The 21,741-nt window shown below is 39.8% G+C and overlaps 1 protein-coding gene across 1 annotated transcript in view; it reads right to left on the reverse strand.

Annotated features, from left to right (window-relative positions):
• The window catches only part of LOC149174922 (proteasome subunit alpha type-6), a 90,433-nt gene that overhangs the window by 8,152 nt on the left and 60,540 nt on the right, over positions 1-21,741 (reverse strand). The window lies entirely within an intron of this gene.

Here is a 21,741-nt window from a genome sequence, read left to right on the forward strand (position 1 = left end):
TTACCAAAAAAGCACAATAAAACTGTAAAATTGTACTGATGCTGTATGTAGTACAGATTCATTCAACCTTACCACATGTTTCCTAGATAACCAGGTAGACTGATAGAGTAATAAATCTAAATTGCTTCACATTGTAGCAACACAAGGTTGCAGTACTTATTTTCTCCTCTTTCCTCAGCCTTGTTAGCTTCTTAGAGAAACTACAGAGTAGTGAATCCAAGTTCAATCCAATTCCTATCTGAACCCATTCTAAGCCCCTAGGACACTTCTGCCAATCTCTGCTTCTAATCCTTAATTGCATAATCAGATTTCTCTCTATACATGAAACCAATTCATTTATCTTATAAATGCCACTTCTGCAACCAGCATGTGCGAACTTCACACTTCATTCTTCCAACAGGCATTGAGAGCTTCTTGTTGATAGTCAATATTGATGTTCCACTGATCATCAATGGTTAATGTTGATCTCCCCTGGTCATGAGTACCTCAACCCGTAAATTCATAACAGGTCAACCCACCCAATTCTCAGGACAATAACCAAATGCCATCTTATCTTTCAGATGTCAGAACACCTAGAATTGGTCTTTTGTGTATCACTTGCTAGCTTGAGGGAACTTTGCTTTCAGACATATTAACATCGATATTTCAGTTGTCTGCTTCTCCCAGAACCACAATATGATGTCCTCTAGAGGTTCCCAGGTTTCTACAATCAAATCTACTACGTCCAACAAACCAATCTCACTTTCCTAATCGAACATTAATGGTTCAGTTTGAATTGGACCAGTCATCACACCAAACACAGCTGTATGATAGATTAGGTTGGCAAACCCAATTTAAGGGTATTGTTGTCCCTCAAAACTACAATTTAAAATCCTCCATATTTCATTGGCCTCATCTTCAAATTCTGCCTCCTAACCATCTCATTGGGTAAGTGTCACCATGCTGATGTGAAAATGATCGCAATCTCAATACTTGTTACACCTGTTCTGTATTTATATCATGTCTTCAATAAATATATGCAGAACCATGACAGCAAAAACGAAATAGGAAGGAAAATCTCCATACATTATTCCTATCCAAATAATAGATGCTCCATTACAGGGCCTTCACAACACATTTTTTGAAAGAGATCCCTACAATCATCCAACAAATAGAATGGTATCTCCAATCTTCCATTAAACTTGCCGTACAATGCAGCACAACAGGAGAGCTCCTCAATTTCCAGCCCCCACAAAAGAGAGAGAAAGCAAACCCTTGAGATCAACTCCTCTTTCAATAAAAAAGTAACTGTCTTGCTAGATCCATTACTTCTCCAAGGAATACAATAAAATATTACATCTCTATCCTCCTCAACAAAATCCTTTACTAAAATTAGAAGTGAGTTGTTGGGGTCCACTCTCCTCTCCTAGAAGAACTAATATGATAATTATCCTTCACAAGGGCAACAAGATAAAATTGTTCTCATATTGATCTAACTACATGAGACAATTTCAACAACAACAACAATAATAGAGTTAGCTAAAAGCACTCCCACAATAGCCAAGAGTGTGACATACTCCTCGAAGCAATTGACATATTGACCAACCTAATAATTGTGGATCAACCTCTTTCAAACGCAAGCTTGACCATAAAGAAAACAGCCCCATTAATGATCAGAGTACCACGTACAACTCCGTGCAAGATAAAAATAAGCCTCCCATCATGACTTAACCCCACAATTTGGTAAACTCGTGGAATGAAAGGAAGAGGCAGCCCACTCAATGCTCTTCATAACTCAGGTTGATAGTGAACATGGTGTACTTCATTAATGGGATAATTCTTAGCATATATTCAATACCAAAATCGTGACATCACCTCCATATAATGTATCCAATAGAAACAGTTGACATCTTGCAGACCCACAGCTTCATGTATAACAATGCAAGCCTCCTTGATATGGAGGTGACGGGACAGACCACATCCACAAAATAATTATTATCCCATCATGTTAATACTTAGAAGTGTTGAGAGCCTACATAACAATAATATTGTAGGAAAGTTGAGTGGACGCTCTATGAAGAACGTTGAGTGAAACAGGAGCTGAGAGCATGCAGGGGGTTTTTTCGAATTTTTTTTCCCGCGCGGCCTTCCATGGCGGCCATGACTGAGTTCCTGGAGTTAGTTGTTGTGGGACCGAAGGCGATAGCGTCTAGGGAAGTTGATTTTTCTGTCTGGCAAAGATGGCGTCGGTTTCAGGTGAAGCGCGGGTGTGCTTTTTCCAAAAGGAGTCGTTGGACATCGATCCGACACCCGAAGACCTCCTCGCCTGTTGGGGTCTGGAAGAATCAGAGGAGAACCTGCATCATTTCTTCCCGATGCAGGCAGTGATGTCAGTAAGCGTGGAAAGGTCAGCGGATGCGGGAGTTAAGGTAACAGATGCTATCGCCCGGAGCCCTGGGGGAACTATAATGCGGGAAGGGTGGCTATCTAGCTCTGCTCGGCCCTCGACGTTTGAAAAGCCGGGAAGAGATGTAAAAGTTTCAGGAGAAGAAGGTCAAAATCTAAGTTATCTGGTAGGATCGGTGGGTGGGGGTTCCAGGAGGGCTGAGGAGCCAAATGAAGGCATCTATCTACAGACTGATAAGCGTTCTGAGTCTTTCGAGGCTGTAGAGGGAGGAGATAAGCCGGAGGATCTGGGTGGAAAGAGGAAGAAGCCCAAAATTTGCAGGAAAAAGGCGGCAAGACCCAGTTGTGTCTTTGGAGTGGATATCCACATAGACAGGGCGTTGGAAGCATCGGAAACCCTTCTTGTCGGCAGAGTTGGTGGAAGGAAGTTCTCGGTGGCCTTCATTAAGAAATGGGCACTGGCTGAATGGAAAGAAGCTCCGGGACAACCAGAAGAGGTCAAGATGCTTGACAGAGGCTGGTTCTGTCTTCGTTTTGGGCAAAAGGAGCATGTCGAATGGGTGTTGTCAAAGCACTGGAGCCTAGGGAAGAGGCCTATCTTATTCAGGAAATGGACGCCTCTCTTTGATGCCCAGAAAGAAAAATCAGAGGAGTTTCCAGTCTGGGTCAAACTAATGGGACTTCCTATTCATTTCTGGACTGACTCGGTTTTTTCCTCAATCGGAAATACTCTGGGTAAGTTCCTTGATGCTGACAAATCCTATTTACATTCTCATGACTGGAGCGCAGCCCGCCTTATGGTAAGTTTAAATCCAAAAGAAGGTTTGGCGGATGATATACTTTTAAAGTATCGGGGCCAAGAGTTCATCCAGACCCTGGACTACGAAAACCTCCCGTTCAGATGTCACCGTGCAAAGTATATGGTCACCTGGCTCGGGATTGCCCTCGTGGTCATCGTAGACGTCGAAGGCAGAGGAAAAATGGGTTTAAGGCAGAGGAAAAGGAAAAAATGAAGATCACTGCTCAGAAGGAAGAGTTTCAGTCCAAGGAGGCCGAAGTCCTGGCAAATGTCCAGGAGTTAGGACCGGAACCTATGGAGGGCATTGGAATATCTCAGTCTGAGGTGACAACGAGTGTTGTTGTTTCAAATCAGCTCTCTGCAGCTGGTTTCTCAGCAGTCATTGCAATGGAAGAATTGAATCAGGCTTGTCCTCCCCCCCCTAAATACTCCTCCCCTCTCTTATCAAGCGCTTTGCATGTGTCGTGTAGTGGTGAGTTAGATCGTTTATGCCAACTCTCAAAAGATATGACAGACACGAAGAAGGGACTAAACACAACTGACAGTGTTCTAATGTCGGTTCCATCCCCCCCTCCTCTTGCTCCTACGCATTCCGGAGATGGAGGACGTGAATCTCATTACAATCTAAGGCCTTTAGCTACCAGAAAAGGAAAAGAGCCGGTAGCAGGCGGTTTGGCAATGGATGAGGTGTCCATAGGTCCAAAGAAGTTAAGAGGGAGGAAGTCGGACTTATCGAAAGCCAAGCTGAAGGCTATCATTGATATTGCTGGAGGAAAGCAGTTGTCACTGCCAGGGGTGCTTAGAGCAAAGCAATCACCTCCCGAAGGTTTTAAATGATCATTTTATCTTACAATTGCAGGGGTCTTGCTAGTACCCCCAAAAAACTAGCTCTGAAGGATCTGGTCAGGGCTAACAAACCTGATATCCTCTTTCTTCAGGAAACGCTTGGGAAAGGAGATGATATTATAGGCTGTCTGCATAAGCTTTTGCCGGGATGGAGTTTTCACGCAGTGGATGCTAATGGGCATTCTGGAGGTGCGGCTTTGGGGTTTAATGTGAAGGTAGCGCGTGAAATCTCATCATGGGGAGCAGAAAACGTTTTGGCGGTGGAACTCTATTCCAACGAACTCTGTATTCCTTTTCTTTTTCTGAATATCTATGGTCCTAATTCGGAGCGGGAGAAGTTCTGGAACTCTTTCTTTGCGAAGTCCTTTTTGGCACATCCAAATCTTATTATTGGTGGAGACTTCAATTTTTCGTTGGGTCTGACTGAATCCTGGGGGGTTAATGCTAGAGCGGATCCCCTCTCTGCTTTCATTCATCAGAAATTGGCCTTGTCGCCTCTTGTCGATGTTAACCCATCAAAGATGCGCCCCTCTTGGAGCAATCGCAGGATTGGCGATGACTGGATTGGGAAGAAATTAGACCGCTTCTTAATAAGCGATATGTTGGCGGAGAAACTACAGGCGTTCAGGCATTGTGTTGGAGATCGTGGCCTCTCTTATCATTTCCCGGTTCTTCTGGAGGTGAAAGGTGATTTAACTAAGCCAGGTATCCCTTTCAAGTTTAACTCCTCTTGGCTTTTGGATGCATCTTACATTAGTCTTTTTCATAAAACTTGGAGGAAAGCCGTGGTAAATGAGAATGAGAACCGAAGTCAGCTGTTTATGGAAAACTTATTAAGGATGAAGGCCGCTTCAAAATGCTGGGCTCTTCAAAAGAAGCTAAAGGAGGAAGAAATAATGCAAGCGGTGATCTCAGAACTTGCCCTTCTCGAGGATCCAAACAGTCAGGGCTATGGCTCAGGTGCATCTCGATCGAGGATACATGAGTTGGAAATGGAAAGAAGGAGAATTCTGCAGCTCAGGGAGCAAAGCTGGCGTCTTAAAAGCAAAGCGATCTGGTTACAGGCAGGGGACGAAAATTCCAAGTTTTTCCAGAATTATGCCAAAGGGAGAAAAAACACAAATACAATATGGGAAATGAAGAAAGCAAACAGTGACTTAGCGCTCTCTTTCGAAGATTTGGCTACTGAAGGGGTAAACTATTTTAAACACCTCTTTAAAGCCCCAGGTGAAGCCACAATCGCAAAAGTTATTAGGGTTGCCCAGATTTTTCCTCGGTTCATAGAGGAGGAAGACAATGAATTTCTCATGGCACCTATTTCTAAAGAGGAGGTTGCAAGCGTCCTCAAATCGATGCAAAAAGAAAAAAGTCCCGGCCCGGATGGCTGGACTGTTGAATTCTTCCAGCATTTCTTTGAATTCATTGGTGATGAGTTAGTGGAGGTGGTGGAAGAATCCAGACTTTCAGGTTCTATCTATCAACCCTTTAATGCTACATTTTTAACTCTCATTCCCAAGTCTGATCTCCCAGGTTCTTTTGCCGATTTCAGGCCCATTTCTTTGTGTACCTGTGTTTACAAACTTATTGCTAAAATCATTGCTGTCAGGCTAAAACCCTTCCTTTCTAAAAATGTTTCCCCGGAACAGTTTGGCTTTTTAGATGGCAGGCAAATACATGAAGCTGTGGGAGTTGCTCAAGAAACGCTCCACAGTCTCAAAGTTGGAAAGAAAAAAGGAGTCATTGTAAAAATAGATTTATCGAAGGCTTATGATAGAATCAGCTGGTTGTACCTGAGACTCTTGCTAACTCATCTGGGCTTTAGTTTTGAACTTGTAAGATGGATTATGAGCTGTGTCTCGTCTTCTTCCATAGTTGTTCTGATCAATGGAGCAGCCTCCAGTTTCTTCAGTCCTGAACGTGGCCTGCGCCAAGGCTGCCCTCTATCTCCCCTCTTGTTTTTGCTGGCAGCAGACGGAATCAGTCGTTTGATCCATGAAGCAAAAAGTCAAGGTTTGTTGAAAGGAATAGAAGTTGCTCCAAATTTCTGGGTCACTCACCTTCTCTTCGTGGATGATATTATACTCTTCAGCAATGGCAGCCTTGACGATTGCAGGATGCTTAAGAGGATCTTGGACCTCTTTCTGAAAGCGACTGGCCTCTGTATAAATGAGAGAAAATCTACTATTACCTGTTCTGGTCTGGCTAGAGAGGAGGTGCGTAGGGTGACCTTGGTTCTGAACTTTGCAGTTAAATCGCTTGAGGATTCTTTCAAATATCTGGGGTTCTATCTGAAACCAGATAATTACAGGATAAAAGATTGGCAGTGGATCCTTGTAAAATTGGAATCGAAATTGAAACATTGGAGCCACAAGTGGCTCTCCCGGGCAGGTAGGCTTGTTTTAATAAAATCTGTTTTAATGGCAATTCCAGTGTATTGGGCGAGCTTGACTTGGGTGCCCAAAGGTATTATAAACTCAATTGAGAAACTTTGCAGCAGCTTTCTGTGGGCGGGGTCAAAGTCTGAGAGAGTTACCCCGTGGATCGCATGGGATAAAATTACTCGCCCTAAAGAGTGGGGGGGCTGGGGTATAAAAAACCTTGCTAATTTCTCCCAATCCCTTGCAGCAAAGTTGGCTTGGAGGATCATTACAGCGGAAAATCTATGGACTACAGTGACTAAAAGGAAATATATAGATCCATTATCAACGCTAGATTGGATCAGACTGCCGCAAAAGTCGTCCAAAAATTCCTCGGTGGTCTGGAAAGCAGTGGTCGCTTCCGTTCACATCATTGAGAAGGGGTTGGCATGGTATGTAGGAGATGGAACTCAGATCCGCTTGGGGCGCGATCCTTGGATTGGTTGTTCTGAGGGGTTTAATCTATCTCAAGGTTTGGTTGCAGTTTTAAAAGACAGAGGTTTATTCACTTTAAACCAGGTAGCTGATCCCCGGGCCTCTTCCATTTGGAATCAGGGGTGGCTTAAAGGACGAGACTTAGATTTGACCGAAGACAGGTTGGAGGAATGGGACAGGTACACAAGGGATCTCGTCAACTCTTCGGTGCGGCTTTCTGACTCTCCGGATGAGTTAAAATGGGTTTTTGCTCAGAATGGCTTTTATTCCCCAAAGGAAGGTTACAAATGGATGATGTCTCAAAAGGGTTGGGAAATTCCGGACTGGTGGGCTAAACCGTTATGGAAGTTAAAAGGACCAGCTAAAACGAAATTGTTCTTCTGGTGTGTCCTTTTCCAGAAAGTTCCTACGTGGGAATTCCTTCAAAGAAGAGGCGGAATTGGTCCTAGTAGATGTCCTCTGTCTAAAGACAGCGCCGAAACTATTCAGCATTTATTTCTCTTTTGCCCTTTCAATTCCAGTCTTTGGGCAGCAATGCTAAGCTTAATAAATGTTCCTCATAGATGGGAAGGGCAGGGACTCTTAGAGGCCTGGCAGAGTTGGTGGAACATTTCATTAAACGAAAGGGAACGATCCATTCCTTTACTCATTACATGGGGGACCTGGCTGGCCAGAAATCAAGCTATTTTCAAGGACTCCGCTTTCCCTATTGGAAGACTTGCCGCTGAGGGAGCGGCCATCTATGAAAGCATTCCTATCCCTCAAGCTCCTAATTCCTCCAGAGCTGTTTGTCAAGAAGTCATTAGACACTCTATGCCGTGGGCTTATTTTGATGGGGCTTCGGATATTAATGGTCGGTGTGGGGCTGGCTTGATCATACATTTTTCAGAAGAGAAGATTGTTAAAGCCTCAGTAGGTCTGGGACAGGGTTCAAATAATTTTGCCGAATTGAAAGCCCTTCATCTCCTCCTCTGCTGGCTTATTCTCCGTAATGTGCGAGAAGTTCAGCTTTTCGGGGATTCCATGAATGTGGTGCAATGGTTCAACGGGGCTCATCGCTGCTACAATCTTACTCTGCTTCCTCTGTTTAGAGAAGTTTCTCGGCTCAGGAATCGTTTCATGGAGATTTCTCTTAGTCATATATACCGGGAAAGGAATTCTGAAGCGGACCGTCTTTCTAAAGAAGGAGTAGACCGTGAGATGGGGTCGTGGGCTGTCTCAGAGGTTGATAATGGGTTTGTTCGGCCTGTTGAACAACCCATCTTCGCTTAATCTTTCTTCTCGTTTCCTCTGTTCCTGTAAATATATGTGTGTTGTTCTGTTTTTTTCCATGTCTCCATCTCTCTTATTTTCTCCCCTGCCGGTTTTCTTGGGCTGTTTTCCCTATTTGTGGATGCCCGGGCAGTGGTTCCAGTATTTTCGCAGCGGCTTCCAAATCCTCAATGATATTGTGGATGTTTATTGTGGATCCGCGTGGTCTTTTCTTCCAACGTTGCTGGTGGTTTTGGGGGCTTTGTTCCCCTTGCGGTGGCTCTTCTTTGATTAGCTGCGGGCCGTTAGGGCTGTGCTCAAATGCTTTGAGCGGTTTGGGAGGAGTTCTTCCCTCCTGCGACGGGTGTTCTGTCAGCGAGCAGTTTTGCTAGCTGAGTCTCGCCCTGTTTGCTGGCGGTTTCAGGCTTGGCGTCTTACTTACATATTTTATGTAACCCTTTTTATTAATAAAAGGTTGGAATTTTTCTGTGGGAAAAAAATAAATAAATAAATACTTAGAAGTGTTGAATTTTTTAGCAACTAGGGAGAAATTTCCCTAGAAACCACTTTATGTGGTTAACCCCTTTCACCCTTGAAGCGAATTATTTCTCAAGAGCAAATTATTTTTCATAAGAGCAAAAGTTATTTCAAAAATATTTTATAAAGCAATTAGACATGTGCAAAATAAAATCACTTAAGTTATCTAATTCGAATGGATCACTCTAGGAGCTTCCAAAACACTTAATTTGAGGAAGGGATTTTGCCTCAAAGATTTCTATATATTGAAGAGAAGCCTTCATTTGCAACACATCGAGTTCTCTCTCTCTCGCTTTGGTGATCTAGCTCTCGCATTGATGATCAAGCCCTCGCATCAGTAATTTATATCTCTTATTATCAGTAGCAGATCTATTGCAGATTTGCAGATCTCTTATCATCATTGGCAAATCTCTTATTATTAGTAGCAGATCTCTTATTATCAGTAGCAGATCTATTGTAGATTTGCAAATCTCTTATCATCATTGGCAGATCTCTTATTATCAGTGGCAGATCTCTTGCAAATTTGCAGATCTCTTATCATCATTGGCAGATCTTTTATTATCAGTAGCAGATCTATTGCAGATTTGCAAATCTCTTATCATCAGTGGCAGATCTATTAACTGGCAGATCTCAGAACTCTAGTTCAGATCTCGCACCAGTGGTTTCTGCTTTTGTTATTTGTTGTTAATGCTCTCGCTCCAGAGAAGTATTATTGCAGTTGGTATTGATCTCACACCAGAAGTATTTAGCTCTTTTGTTGATCTCGCTCCAGAGATATTCTATTCTTGATATTGCTTTTGCACCACAGTTTGATTGTTGGTATATTGTCGTTGCTTCAGTAGCATTCTGATCTTGCATTTGGAGAATATTGCTCTCGGTATTTAACTCCCGTACTTGTTTGTTCATGCACTTGTGTCTACTGCTCTTTGTTTTGGAAGCCTTTGGAGGCTTGTGGTGGTATTTTGAAGTTGTCATATTAAAAAGGGTTGTTACTATTGTTATTTGTAAAAGGGGTTTTGTACTCTAATTATGTATCTTTGTTGAACATTTGAAGACAATCTAATAGAAGAGCATTTTAAAAAGGGTTTTCCCCCATAGTGGGGTTTTTCCCTGGTCTTGGACCAAATCCTGTGTCTTGTTGTTCATTGACTGTCTTCTATGGTTTATGATCTCAGAAATTAAATTTTAAATCTGCAAAATTTAACAAGAAGGCCACTCCATGTGTGACAGCCCCCAATCAAATAGTTAACATAACTCATGGGTTCAAAAAGAAAGCAACTTCATATAAGAAAAAGTGGCTTCACATATATATGATATTAGGCCTATGTTGTATGCAGTGTTTTAAAAACTGGTCGGTCTGAACCGGTAACCGGTCAAACAGCCGGTTAGCAAGCCCACTGGGTCAAACCAGCTTAAAAACCTGGTTTACCTCCTCATTTCACCTTTTTTTGCCCTAACCGGCCGGTTTAGGAAGAAACCGGCTAGTTTGTGGTCAAACCGGCCGGTTTTGTCCTAAACAGGCCAGTTTTGTCCTAAACCGGCCAATTTATTGCCATGGCAAATATAACCCACACAAAATGCATTTTTGTGAGTTTTGAAGCTGTTTTGAGGGAAATTTGGGGTTGTTTTCCTCCAAAAATAGTCCCTCCAAGAAAACCATGCCTACCCTCTCATTTTCCTGACAAATCTCAACCCTACCAATGTTGGCAATTAATGGTAATGTTAAATTCTTGAAGTAAAAGGATGAAAATGAAAATTACACTTTTACTTAAGTTTTTAATATTACCATGAAATGACTCAGGATGTTTGAGAGTGGTTTCGACCTCATTGGATTTCATATGGAGAAACTAGAATTTTAGATTTCACTCAAAATTCAACAAACTTAACGGTCTTCAGGATTTCATGATTTGGGGATTTGCAATGTTTCCATTTGATTCTATCATGCATGAGGGTATGAGATTGGCATTTGATCAAGAGCATGAAGCCCTTTAAGAGCCTTGATCGTGGTGGCATTAATTGTTGAACTTTGTTGATGTTGGTGGCACTGATTGTTGAACTCCTCTACCATGGCCTTAACAAGAATGCACCCTTCACTCAAAGGAAAACAACTGGTTAGGCATGCTAATCTTTTTCTACAACACTATAAGGTTTAGAAGATGAACCCTTCACTCAAACCAAAATCATTGGTTAGGCATTTTAAACCTTTTCAATTTCTATCATGTTATAAGGTTGAGAAATCCAAGTTTGAAGACTTTGAGCTAGATGATGTTCATGTATCTCTTGTTTATGATGTTTATGTATTTCTAGTAGCATTGAATCAATGATGAGTTTCATGAGTGACCATGTTGATCAGTGATTTGTAGTTTTGATGTCTATTTGGGCTACTACTACTAAAGTTGTAGAGGAGTTTTAGGAGTCCTCAAACTCGGAGGCATATTATTTATGTAGCTCATGTTGATGATCTCTTGTCCAGTAGTGGTGATGAGTTTGATCATGATGAGGAGTGATCATGTTGTTGATCACTGATATGTATACTTGTAGTAGTTTAGTGACCCCATAGCTTAGAGCATTGTTTTCGGACTGCGGATATGTATTGCACTCAATGCCATTTTGATATATTCACCTTTACATGGTATATAGATGAGCAAACCTTGCATACTTTGTTTCTATTGGCTTGGAATCATGGTTTAAAATCTTAAAAATAGTTTTTTTCATTAAAAATTAATTATTTAATGTATTTCTTTAAACCAGTTCGTTTAGCCCTGACCGGTCCCAGTTCGACTGGTTTCGATTCGAAACCCGATTCATTAGGTGGACCGGTCCGGTCAACAATTCTGGTTTTTAAAACATTGGTTGTATGGCACCCAATTTATACGTTAAATTAAATCCCACGACTCCATATCATAATTAAATAATACCATAACAAGTATGCAATAAATATGGTTAGCTCTGAAGGTATGCCTTATGGTGCACAAAGGGGTTGGCCCATCATTATAATAATGCTTTCCTTGCCTCACATATGTGCCATTGAGTGCACATCATGGCCCTTACATTATCTTTGTGGGCAAGATAAAGTATACGGTTGCCTCAGTTGATATTGATATGACAGGCTCAGTTGATGTAACATAAATTTTAATTTGCCTCAACATATGTGTCAATGAGCAGTATACCTCATAAGGGTTTTGTACCATGAAAATAAACGTGGTACCTTTTAGTCAACCCCACCATAAGCCAAAAGTCATAATGAAAGGAGACCATAAGATGCACGAGTGTTAGGCTAGGCTAACCATGAACAACATAATCATCCACCAATGACATATCATAGCACCAAAAAGCATCTCACCACTATCCATCAAGTTATAACCCCAAAGCTCCATCAACCAAAGATATCCAACCATGAAGAGAGAACCAAGTACAAAGACAATCCACCACATAAGTCAATTCTTGCCCCATTCTACTAGTATCCACCCCTTGGGGACCTAGACCCATCGTATATGTACCAAAATGTATACAAATGTAACAGCATCATGAGATAGAAGGTTCAATCATCAAAAAATAAATAAAACGAGAAGGTGATCCACAAGGCAGGCACGCATGAGAAGACCACCTAGAAACAAGCAGAATCTCCATCCAACCAAGGAGAAGTAAAGTTCCCCCAACCAAAGATCTCCATGCAATGATATAATGCTCTAAAGAGGAGTTCCATGAAGATATCCACCATGAGTTTATTCAAAAGCTCCAAGGAACCAACATCAAATCTCCATTAGTGCAATGAAAATAACCATGTGGAACCTCATACAATATAAGTTGTAATGGTATTAAGTCTTGACTAAGCATCTACATGCTCTCATATGTATATATTACAAACATTCACCTTCGAGTTTTAGAAAGCAAAGAAGAATTAAGAACTTGAAATGATACAATATGTAGTATCACTCAAAGGTATTTGTTACCCCAAATTCAATGGCTTCTCAAAGGAGTAGTATACAAGCCCCAAGCCCTATTAAAAAGTGATTCCCTAATTCCTCTTCCTCTCATTCACTCATTTAAATGAACTTTGGTTGGGGTTTTGAGAGGGCAAAGAACGATATTTTGAGTGGAGGATATTTGCGTGCTTGGAGGTGATATTAAAGGCTACCACAAGCATTCCATTGTTGTTAGATAAGTTTATTCACATCCAACAAATGACCAAAAGTAGGTCTACGAGGCTACTCAATAAACAAGTGGCAACACATAGTAAGAGTGCAAAGGCTAATCATATAAAAGCACAAGAACAATGCTAATGTATATGATCTAATGGAAACTACCACATGCCGAAAAGATATACAAATCTCTAGAGCCTTGTACAAGGAAGGGGCCAAATTGGTTAAAAGCTACTCTTGAAGATGCAGAAGGACATGGAGCTATGAAAGGAAATTTTAAAGAAAGCAAAAGACCAAAAAGATATTTTGGATATGCTGCATACATGACAAAACTAATAGAAGTTGAACCAACTACATTTGAAGAAGTTCCTCATCAATAAGTATGGATGAAAGCTATGAAGGAAGCATATTAATCCATCATGAAGAATGGGGTTTGGGAAATCGTTTCTAGACCAAGCAACAAATTGGTTGTCACTTCTAAATGGATCTACAAGATCAAGCACATTGTTGATGGAAGCATAGACAAGAACAAAGCTAGATTCGTTGTAAGGGGTTTCTCTCAAAAGGAAGGCATAGATTATGAAGAAACCTTTGCACCTACTGCAAGATATACTACTATAAGATCCTTGGTTTCATTAGCTTCTACAATTGTTGAAAAATGTAACTAGGTTTGGTCTTCATAATGACATGTGTAAGTGTAATTTTATGTAATTAATGAAAAGAAGAAAAATAAAATTAATGTAATGTTTGTCTTATGGGTTTCATGACCAAGGAATTTTATTTTAGTTATGGCTCCCATTGTGAGCCTTTAGATTTGTCATCTAGTCATAAAAGTCAATTTGAGTCTATGCCATGTATGAAGGACCCTTCTTGGGCATGTTACATTTCGTATGAGTCATTGACTCATTAGATAAGGTTGAAAGCCCTCCAAGACAAGCACAAGGCATCTCCCTTCAAGTCATCTCCAATAAAGATAATGATACCTCTCCAAATGACAAGTCGACCCAGCTTGCAGTCATGTCGGCTTATTATGATGGCAAACAACTACAAATAGGGTAGTTCAAATTCCATTTCAGAGAAGTAATTTGATCAAGGTCAAAATTTTGTAAGTAATGTGAAGGTGATCAAGAAGAAAGCCTAAACATCAGGGAATGGAGAAGGAAGTAAAGCGAAGTTGTAAGCTTCAGTTTTTGGTTCTATTCTAGGGTGGTCTTGCTGTCACATGTGCAAAGAAAAAGGAGATCATCTGTTGCAGTAAGGCCGAGATCCAAGGTAACCATATTGAGATAAGTTCAAGTCTTAAGGAAGGCCAAGTCAAGCTAGAAGGAGACTCCATCACAAGCGAAGTAAATCAACGCATAAGAAAAGGTCTTATATACAAGTTAGGATTTCTGAATTACGATTGCAGACCTAAGGTTTAAAACAGAAGGAGGTCGAAGTGGAACAGGAACTAAGACAAAGGAAGGAGTACAAAGTTGACTATCTTCAAGGGAACTTGTGTCTTGGTCTTCAAGTGGAAAATAGGTCAAGGGTCTTGGTATTGGTATTCCTCAATTGGAATCTCTATAAGAAGAAGAATTTGTTCGAGTTTTTCTCTCAAGAGTGAGAGGTTTTGGCCCTAGCTGATAGCTTATATTCTGTGTCTCTTATCTCTTTATGGTTTATGCTTTGGTAGTTTGATGAAAAAGAACACTAATAATCTAAGAAAAGGAAGATCCTAATCTAAGAAAGTAAAAAGCATTCACAAGCAATTACTAGTCAAAGAGAAATCACTCAATCTCTATACCCTAGATTTCTCAACAACAATGAGATGGAATATCCATCAAAAGGATGTAAAAGCACCATTCCTTAATGGAACCACCGATGAAGAAGTATAGATTGAACAATCTGAAGGCTTTGAAATAAATGGCAAAGACACTCATGTTTGTAGACTCAAGAAGGCCCTATATGATTTGAAGCAAGCTCCTAGGGCATGGTATGCAAGAATGGATGCATACCTTCTAAGAATCGGGTTCGTCAAAAGTACTGTTGATCCAAATCTCTATATCAAAGTTGTGGATAATGAGCCAGTCATTATTCTACTATATGTGGATGATCTATTTATTACAAGTGTAGAGCGAAGGATACAAGAATGCAAGAAGATGTTGGCAACTGATTTTGAGATGAAGGATCTAGGACTAATGCATTATTACCTAGGTCTGGAAGTATGGTAGAAACCTGGGGAGATATATCTGGGGCAGGGAATGTATATAATCAAGTTGTTGCAAAATTCGGTATGATGGATTCCAAGCCCGTGACTACTCCCATCATCACCAATCTCAAGAAGTTAAGAAGCTCTAACTCAAGTCTCGTATATCCTACCACCTATCGTAAGTTGGTGGGTTCTCTTATGTATATGGTAAATACTAGATCGCATATGTGTTTTGTTGTGAACATTCTTAGTCAATTTTAGTTGGAGCTTCGTCATGATCGTTGGATAGCTGCCAAGCATATATTAAAATATCTACGTGGCACGATACATCACTGCCTAAAGTACAATAGCAAGGAAGTCAAGTTGACAAGTTTTACAGATTCTACTTGGGGTGGTAGTGAGACTGATGGAAGAAGCACTACCGATGGATGTTTTAGTTTGGGATCTACTATGATCTCATGGATGAGTAGAAAGCAAGATCTTGTTGTTTTGAGTAGTGTTGAAGTTGAGTATGTTGCTACATGTGAAGTAGGAAAGGAGGTTGTATGGTTGAGGAAACTTCTGTCAGATTTGTTTGGGAAGCCTCTAAGTCCTACTGTGATAAATTGTGATAATCAAAGCAGCATTAAGATGTTTGAAGATCCTGTGTTCCATGCAAGGATGAAGCATATCAACAATAAGTACCACTACATTAGAAGCTTGGTACAGGATGGGATCGTGAAGCTACAATATGTCCTGACCAACGAACAGGTAGTTGATGTGTTAACAAAGTCTCTTCCTAATAAGAAGTTTGAATATCTTAGAAGCATGCTTGGTTTGGCTGATATTACTACTCTAGTTGATGATAAATGTTTGGAAGAGATTTGAGGAGGCATCCTGTGTAATACAAAACATTTGGGAGGACACTTGGTCAGCCTATGTGTTGATGTCTAGTTCATGAAGGAGGGAGGGTGGCGCTGGTCATAGATCTTTGACCTTGCATTCCGCACCTAGTTCCCTGGGTTGATGGTTAGCAAGTAACCCTGATGGTACCTAGACACACTGAAAGATTTAGTCCATCTTAGTCCCACCCGTATAGATTGCCCTGGTCAAGAATCTAGTCTGTGGCACCGTGTGTGCCTAAACTCTTCGCAATTCTTGTGTTTTCAGATCTTCCTTATACTTGTATACATCTGTAAATTATGAATACCTCCCTAGTTAAGAGGGAGTGTTAAGAATGTAACTAGGTTCGGTCTTCATATTTGAGTCATTATGAAATGTATTTATCTAAGAATGAAAAATAAAATTTTATTATTATCATAATGACTTGTTAAAGCATGGGTTTCATGCTTGGGTCATCATCTTATAGGTCAAAGTCCCCATTGAGGACTTCTAGGTTTTATATTGAGTCATTAAAATCATTGTCCATTTAACGAGACCCTTCTTGGGCTTTTGAATCATGTAAAAAGAATTATTATTGAGTCAAATATGTAATTTGTCACCTCCACACTAAGTCGGTCCTTGCCTGATGAAGTCGGCCTACAAGAGGACAATTCGACCCACAAAAGAGGCTATATATACAAGTGCAGTTTGATCTATTTGCACACCAACTCAACAAGTTCGATACACAAGAATGAAATGCAAAAAAGTGTGGAGTTCAAGGAGAAGAAGGAAGAATTACAAAATAAGAACAAGTCGAAGTTTTTGTGTTATCTCTATCTCTTTCGTACGAAGTTATTGGGTTGTTGTTGGGGTCGAAGATCTGCTGCTGAGGAGGTCGAAATTCTGGAGTTGTTGGGTCGAAGTTATGTTGTTGCACAAGCCAAAGTTTTGTTGCTAGATAGGTCAAAGTTCTACTACTACAGGGTCGAAGATCTAGATCGAAGTCGGTGGAAGGAATCGCTGACTTGGTGATTGGAGGAAGTTTGTGTCCAGGTCGAAGAGTCTTGGATTATCTCGTCTTAACTACTAAAAGAAGACGTTTGATAGGGCTTTCCCCTACATAGGGATTTTTCCCTAGATGAGTGCCTACATCTTGTGTCTCTTGTTCTTGTGATCTTCATACACACACAATTTGGTAATTGCTTGATGAAAGATAATATAATAAAGAAGTAAAAGAAACCAACATAATTCACAAGTAATTACCAAGAAAGAGTAATCAAACACAATGAAGCATTGATTTCTCAACACAATGAAGCTCTAAATGGCCTCTAGGATCCATAAATAATGCTACAAGCTACCAAGCCACTAGCCCACTACAAATCATTGATCAACATGATCACTCATCACTCATTCACCACTACTAGAAATGGGATCATCAACAAAAGCTACATAAACATCATTTGGCTCAAAGTCTTCAGACTCGAATTCGTCAAGCTTATAATATAGTAGAAATTGAAAAAGCTTAACAGGCCTAACCAATGATTTTGTTTCAAGTGAAGCGGTAATCTCCTCAACCTTATAATGGTAGAAAAAATTTAACATGCCTAACCAATTATTTTGGTTCGAGTGAAGGGTACATTTTTGTTAAGGCTATGGCAGAGGAGTTCAACAATCAATACCGCAAACATCAAGGTACGTAAAGGGCTTCACGCTCTTGCTTAAATGTCAATCCCATACCCCCATACAAGGATTAAAAGAAAGGACTAAGGAAATGTGCCCCCCACACCTATGAGGTTTACCCGATCGATTAGGGTCAAAATCGGTCGATCAAGACCAATTTGTATTGATTAGGTATCAAACAAATCGTTTTGGTATCTAATCGATACAAACTAGCCCTCAACCCAATTTTTTCTATAGGTTCATACACTATGGTATTAAAGCACCTATATCTTCATCCACGATGTGAAAAGAAACAAGTTGAATATAGAGGGGAAAAAGTCTTGATTACATACACTACAACTTGAGGTTGTTGTCCCATCCTTAAGAAGACATGAGCAATAACAAAACATTTAAGAATACAATCCAAAAGAAGTGATCAATTCGAAGGATGGAGAAATAGCTTTGGAGGAATTGGCAACCAATCTTATTGTTGAGGGCCAAGATGTTGATAATGTAGAGATGCTACCCTTGTATACCACCATTGTTCACAACACTCCAACAATTTTAGATTCACAAACTTTACAACTATGTGTCGGCCATGCAACTCAAGGTGATGCCCTTCCTCAATCACAAGACATCAAAGAAAAAATTGTTCATAGAAAAAGAATTCAAGGACACAATAGTAGATAGTAGAAATGTTTCTTTTTTCATTTCTTTACATGTGATGGACTTTGATTGAGTCTAATATTTTAATTTTTTTATTATCTGCTTTGAAAATTAGGCACAATATGGTTATAACTATTTGGTCATTATGTGTGATTCCATTTGATAGTCTACTTTCAACAATTTGGTTTATAACTTTGTTTGTCAATGTTGGATGGTTGATGTTCTTTATGCACTAGAAGGTTGATTCTCTTAGCTTCTATGAATGGCATTTCGAACTTCTTAAAAATGTATTATTCCTCTACAAGTGATCCCCAAAAAATTAGATCCATGAATAGTCAAATTTCTTAAGTAATGGGCAAAGATTGAGGATAAGGCATTGGGTCAATATTTTAGAAATCATGGCTACATGTTGGGGAGTATCATCAACAAGAGACTTGTGGACAAGGCTCATGAATACCATGGGTAACTGACAAAGTATCCATCCACAAAGCATTCACCAACAAGGTGTCAATGATAAGGTAGTCACTATTATCATAGAAGACTAACACTACGGATGAACAAGAAGGCAAATGATCAACAACTAAGTCACCAATAGAGGAGAGATCAACAAGCCAAGGGAACAACGAGCCAAGGGATTAACAAACTTGGTGAAATGGCAAATCCAATGATCACCAAGCTTGGTCATCAACAAACAATGCCATCAACAAATGGATCTTCAACAAGAGAGTTTATTGACAAGAAGCCATTAGAAAAAATTCATTGACAGAGGGTTAATTGACAAGCATGAGGTACAGTTAATATTGATGAGGATTCTATGGACACATATGAAGTCATCGTCAATGACTACCATTTCCTTATAATAACAGTAAACCGACCACAGAAGAACACATGTATGGCACCACACCATATTTTCAAGGCAACACATGGAGGGTTCAAGAAGTCGTTTCAAGGGAGTTCAATCTTCAAGCTTGTAACCCCAAAATTCGCTTGTAACAATCATCGAGGGGTGGCATGCAAACCACCATTGTAATGAAATCTTGCAAAAAAATCCACTAAGGAAAACTAACAATAAAAAGGGTGTTTGTTTGTTCCATTGAGTTATATATTGCATTATGTTCCAATTTTGTCTCAATTCAATGTAATTTTCTTGATTACAAGTACCCAAGAGGGCCTAAAGAGCTAGGGAGAGTGAAGATTCGAGGAATGCATGGAGATCATCTAAAATCCCATAAAGTATAGCAATGATGTCTTGAGTAGAGTGAAACCTATGAATAATGGAAGCAAGCCAGTTTTCAAAGTCTATAGAGGGATGCATGGTTGATATCTTGGATGCCCAAATTCAAAAAAGCCCCAAACCAACAAAATCAATGCCAAACTTGATTAAGAAACATTGCCAAAACCTGTAGGCCAAAAGAAATAGTGTCGACATATAAGTTTGCCATAATGTAAAACAAACAATATTAAAGGCTATTATGGAGTTTCTTCCCTAAGAGGGTTCTCTAGATAAATGAATGAATGTGTGTGTTATTTGGTACGTCATATTTTTGTCACCATATATGCCAATTTAATAAATCAATAAGCATTGTACACAAAACACAATGACTAGGATTTTAAGAATTTTTCAAAGGTTTTATAAATTTTAATTTTAATTTGCTTCGAGTGTTATTGGGAGATTTTGTCTCCCCTATTGGATATGAATCAAGATGGTATTAGAGCAATAGTTTTATCAATCTATGAAAGTTGCTAAAAAGACACCATGGGAAAAGATCATAAGCAAGAGAGACTTCACAAACTACAAGAGATCAATAAACAAAAGCAAGAGGATAATGCCCGAGGGAAAAAGACAGTGCAGTAATTGGAGAAGAGGAACAAAGAGTGGCAAAAAAGTTTAATAGACCATGTGGAACTTCTCGAGCAAAACATAACCTCATTGGAAGAGTGTGTATCTTTGTTTAAGAGAAATACAAACTTTATCTTCAAAAGAATGGACAGTCTTGAGGAGAAACCATCTCCAAGCTATGGGAAAACTATAGCAAGAGTACACTGCCAAAGCAACTCGACTAGCCAATCATCCAAGGAAGTTGGAAGAAATAAGGGATGAAAAGAGGATTGCTTCTATTCAAGATGCACAGATCATGACCATGGAAATAATCATGGTAAGCACTTCATCTACACCCCTTGTTCAATCTAAATTATTAGACGAGTCTTTTGGTAGTTTTGAAGCTCATACAAAGGGATAAGCTTAAAGTTTTTAAAGAAGATGGGTTTTGTTGGAAAAGGGTTTAGCAATGATAGTTTTGAAGCTCATAAAGACTTTGTTTGTTTATGGGAAATAGAGACTTTGTCTTCGAAAGCATGGATAGTCTTGAGAAGCAACCATGCAAAAGCAATGGACAAACTACAACAAGAGTTCATTGTCAAAGCAATCCTACTAACCAATCTTCAAAAGAAGTTGGAAAAAATAAAGGATGAAAGGAGGATCACTCCCATTAAAGATGCCCAAACCATGACCATGAAAATAATCATAGTAAGCACTTCATCTACAGTGCTTGCTCAATTTCAATCAACCGATTAGACTTTTGGTAGTTTTGAAGCTCATACCAAAGGGATAAGCTCAATTTTTTTAAAGATGGGTTTTGATGGCAAAGGTCTTTGCAATGGTGAAGCTCGTACCATAGTGATAAGCTCAAAGTTCTTGTCAAAGATGGACTTTAATGGCAAAGAGATTGGCAAGCACAACCAAAGCATGAAAAGTCCTAATGTGGGGAACTTCAAAACACACCATGATGACTTAGGTTATTGTGGTAGTATCTTAATAGAGGGCGAATGTTCCAATCTAGCCCAAGTTGAGAGAGAGGAAGCTTGACATCTCCTAGTAAAGCACAAATCATGAAGAATGACCAAAAGCACTATGCAACCTCTAAGAACGGCAACAAAGACTAGGGAAAGGAGTTAACAAGCACAAAGGCACCTATATGCACATCTCAATAGTGGCAAGACAAGAGAGAGGAGTTAAAAAGCACAAAGGCAACACCAAAAGGTCTATAAACAAGAAGTCTCAAATTGATTGATTTTGATGCAAGAAGATGGTCATAAGGCATAGCAATGTTGGTATTAGTATCCATGTTCATTTTGCTGATAGAACAACCATTGTGTGCTCGAGTGTTGGAAGAAGAAGTACATCACAAAAGACCCAAGGTGTTTTAGGAACAAGAAAGGTAGCAACAACCTATCTTTCAAGAAATAAGAGAAGAGGTAAGTTAATGCCATCCAAGAAATGCATTAGGAAGAACTTATGTAGTCACTACAAGATTGATAATGATTGGAGAAAGAAGTGTTAGGTACTCAATCTTCATCTTCACCCAAAAACCCAAAGGACAAATCAAAAATAATTGTCACACCATAGAATGAAAGGAAGTGAAGTGACAAATGTACCAATAGTCTTAAGGTTATTAGCCAAAGAAGAATCCTAACCTTCTAGAGAGGAAGTATGTAAAGAAAGCACATCAAAAAATGCAGATTCTTCAATATTATGATGAGGTATCAAAAAAG

Source organism: Pinus tabuliformis, chromosome 4_1 (assembly GCF_031772625.1).
Source record: "Pinus tabuliformis cultivar Carrire ecotype Pingquan chromosome 4_1, CPIR1, whole genome shotgun sequence".
Taxonomy (NCBI): domain Eukaryota; kingdom Viridiplantae; phylum Streptophyta; class Pinopsida; order Pinales; family Pinaceae; genus Pinus; species Pinus tabuliformis.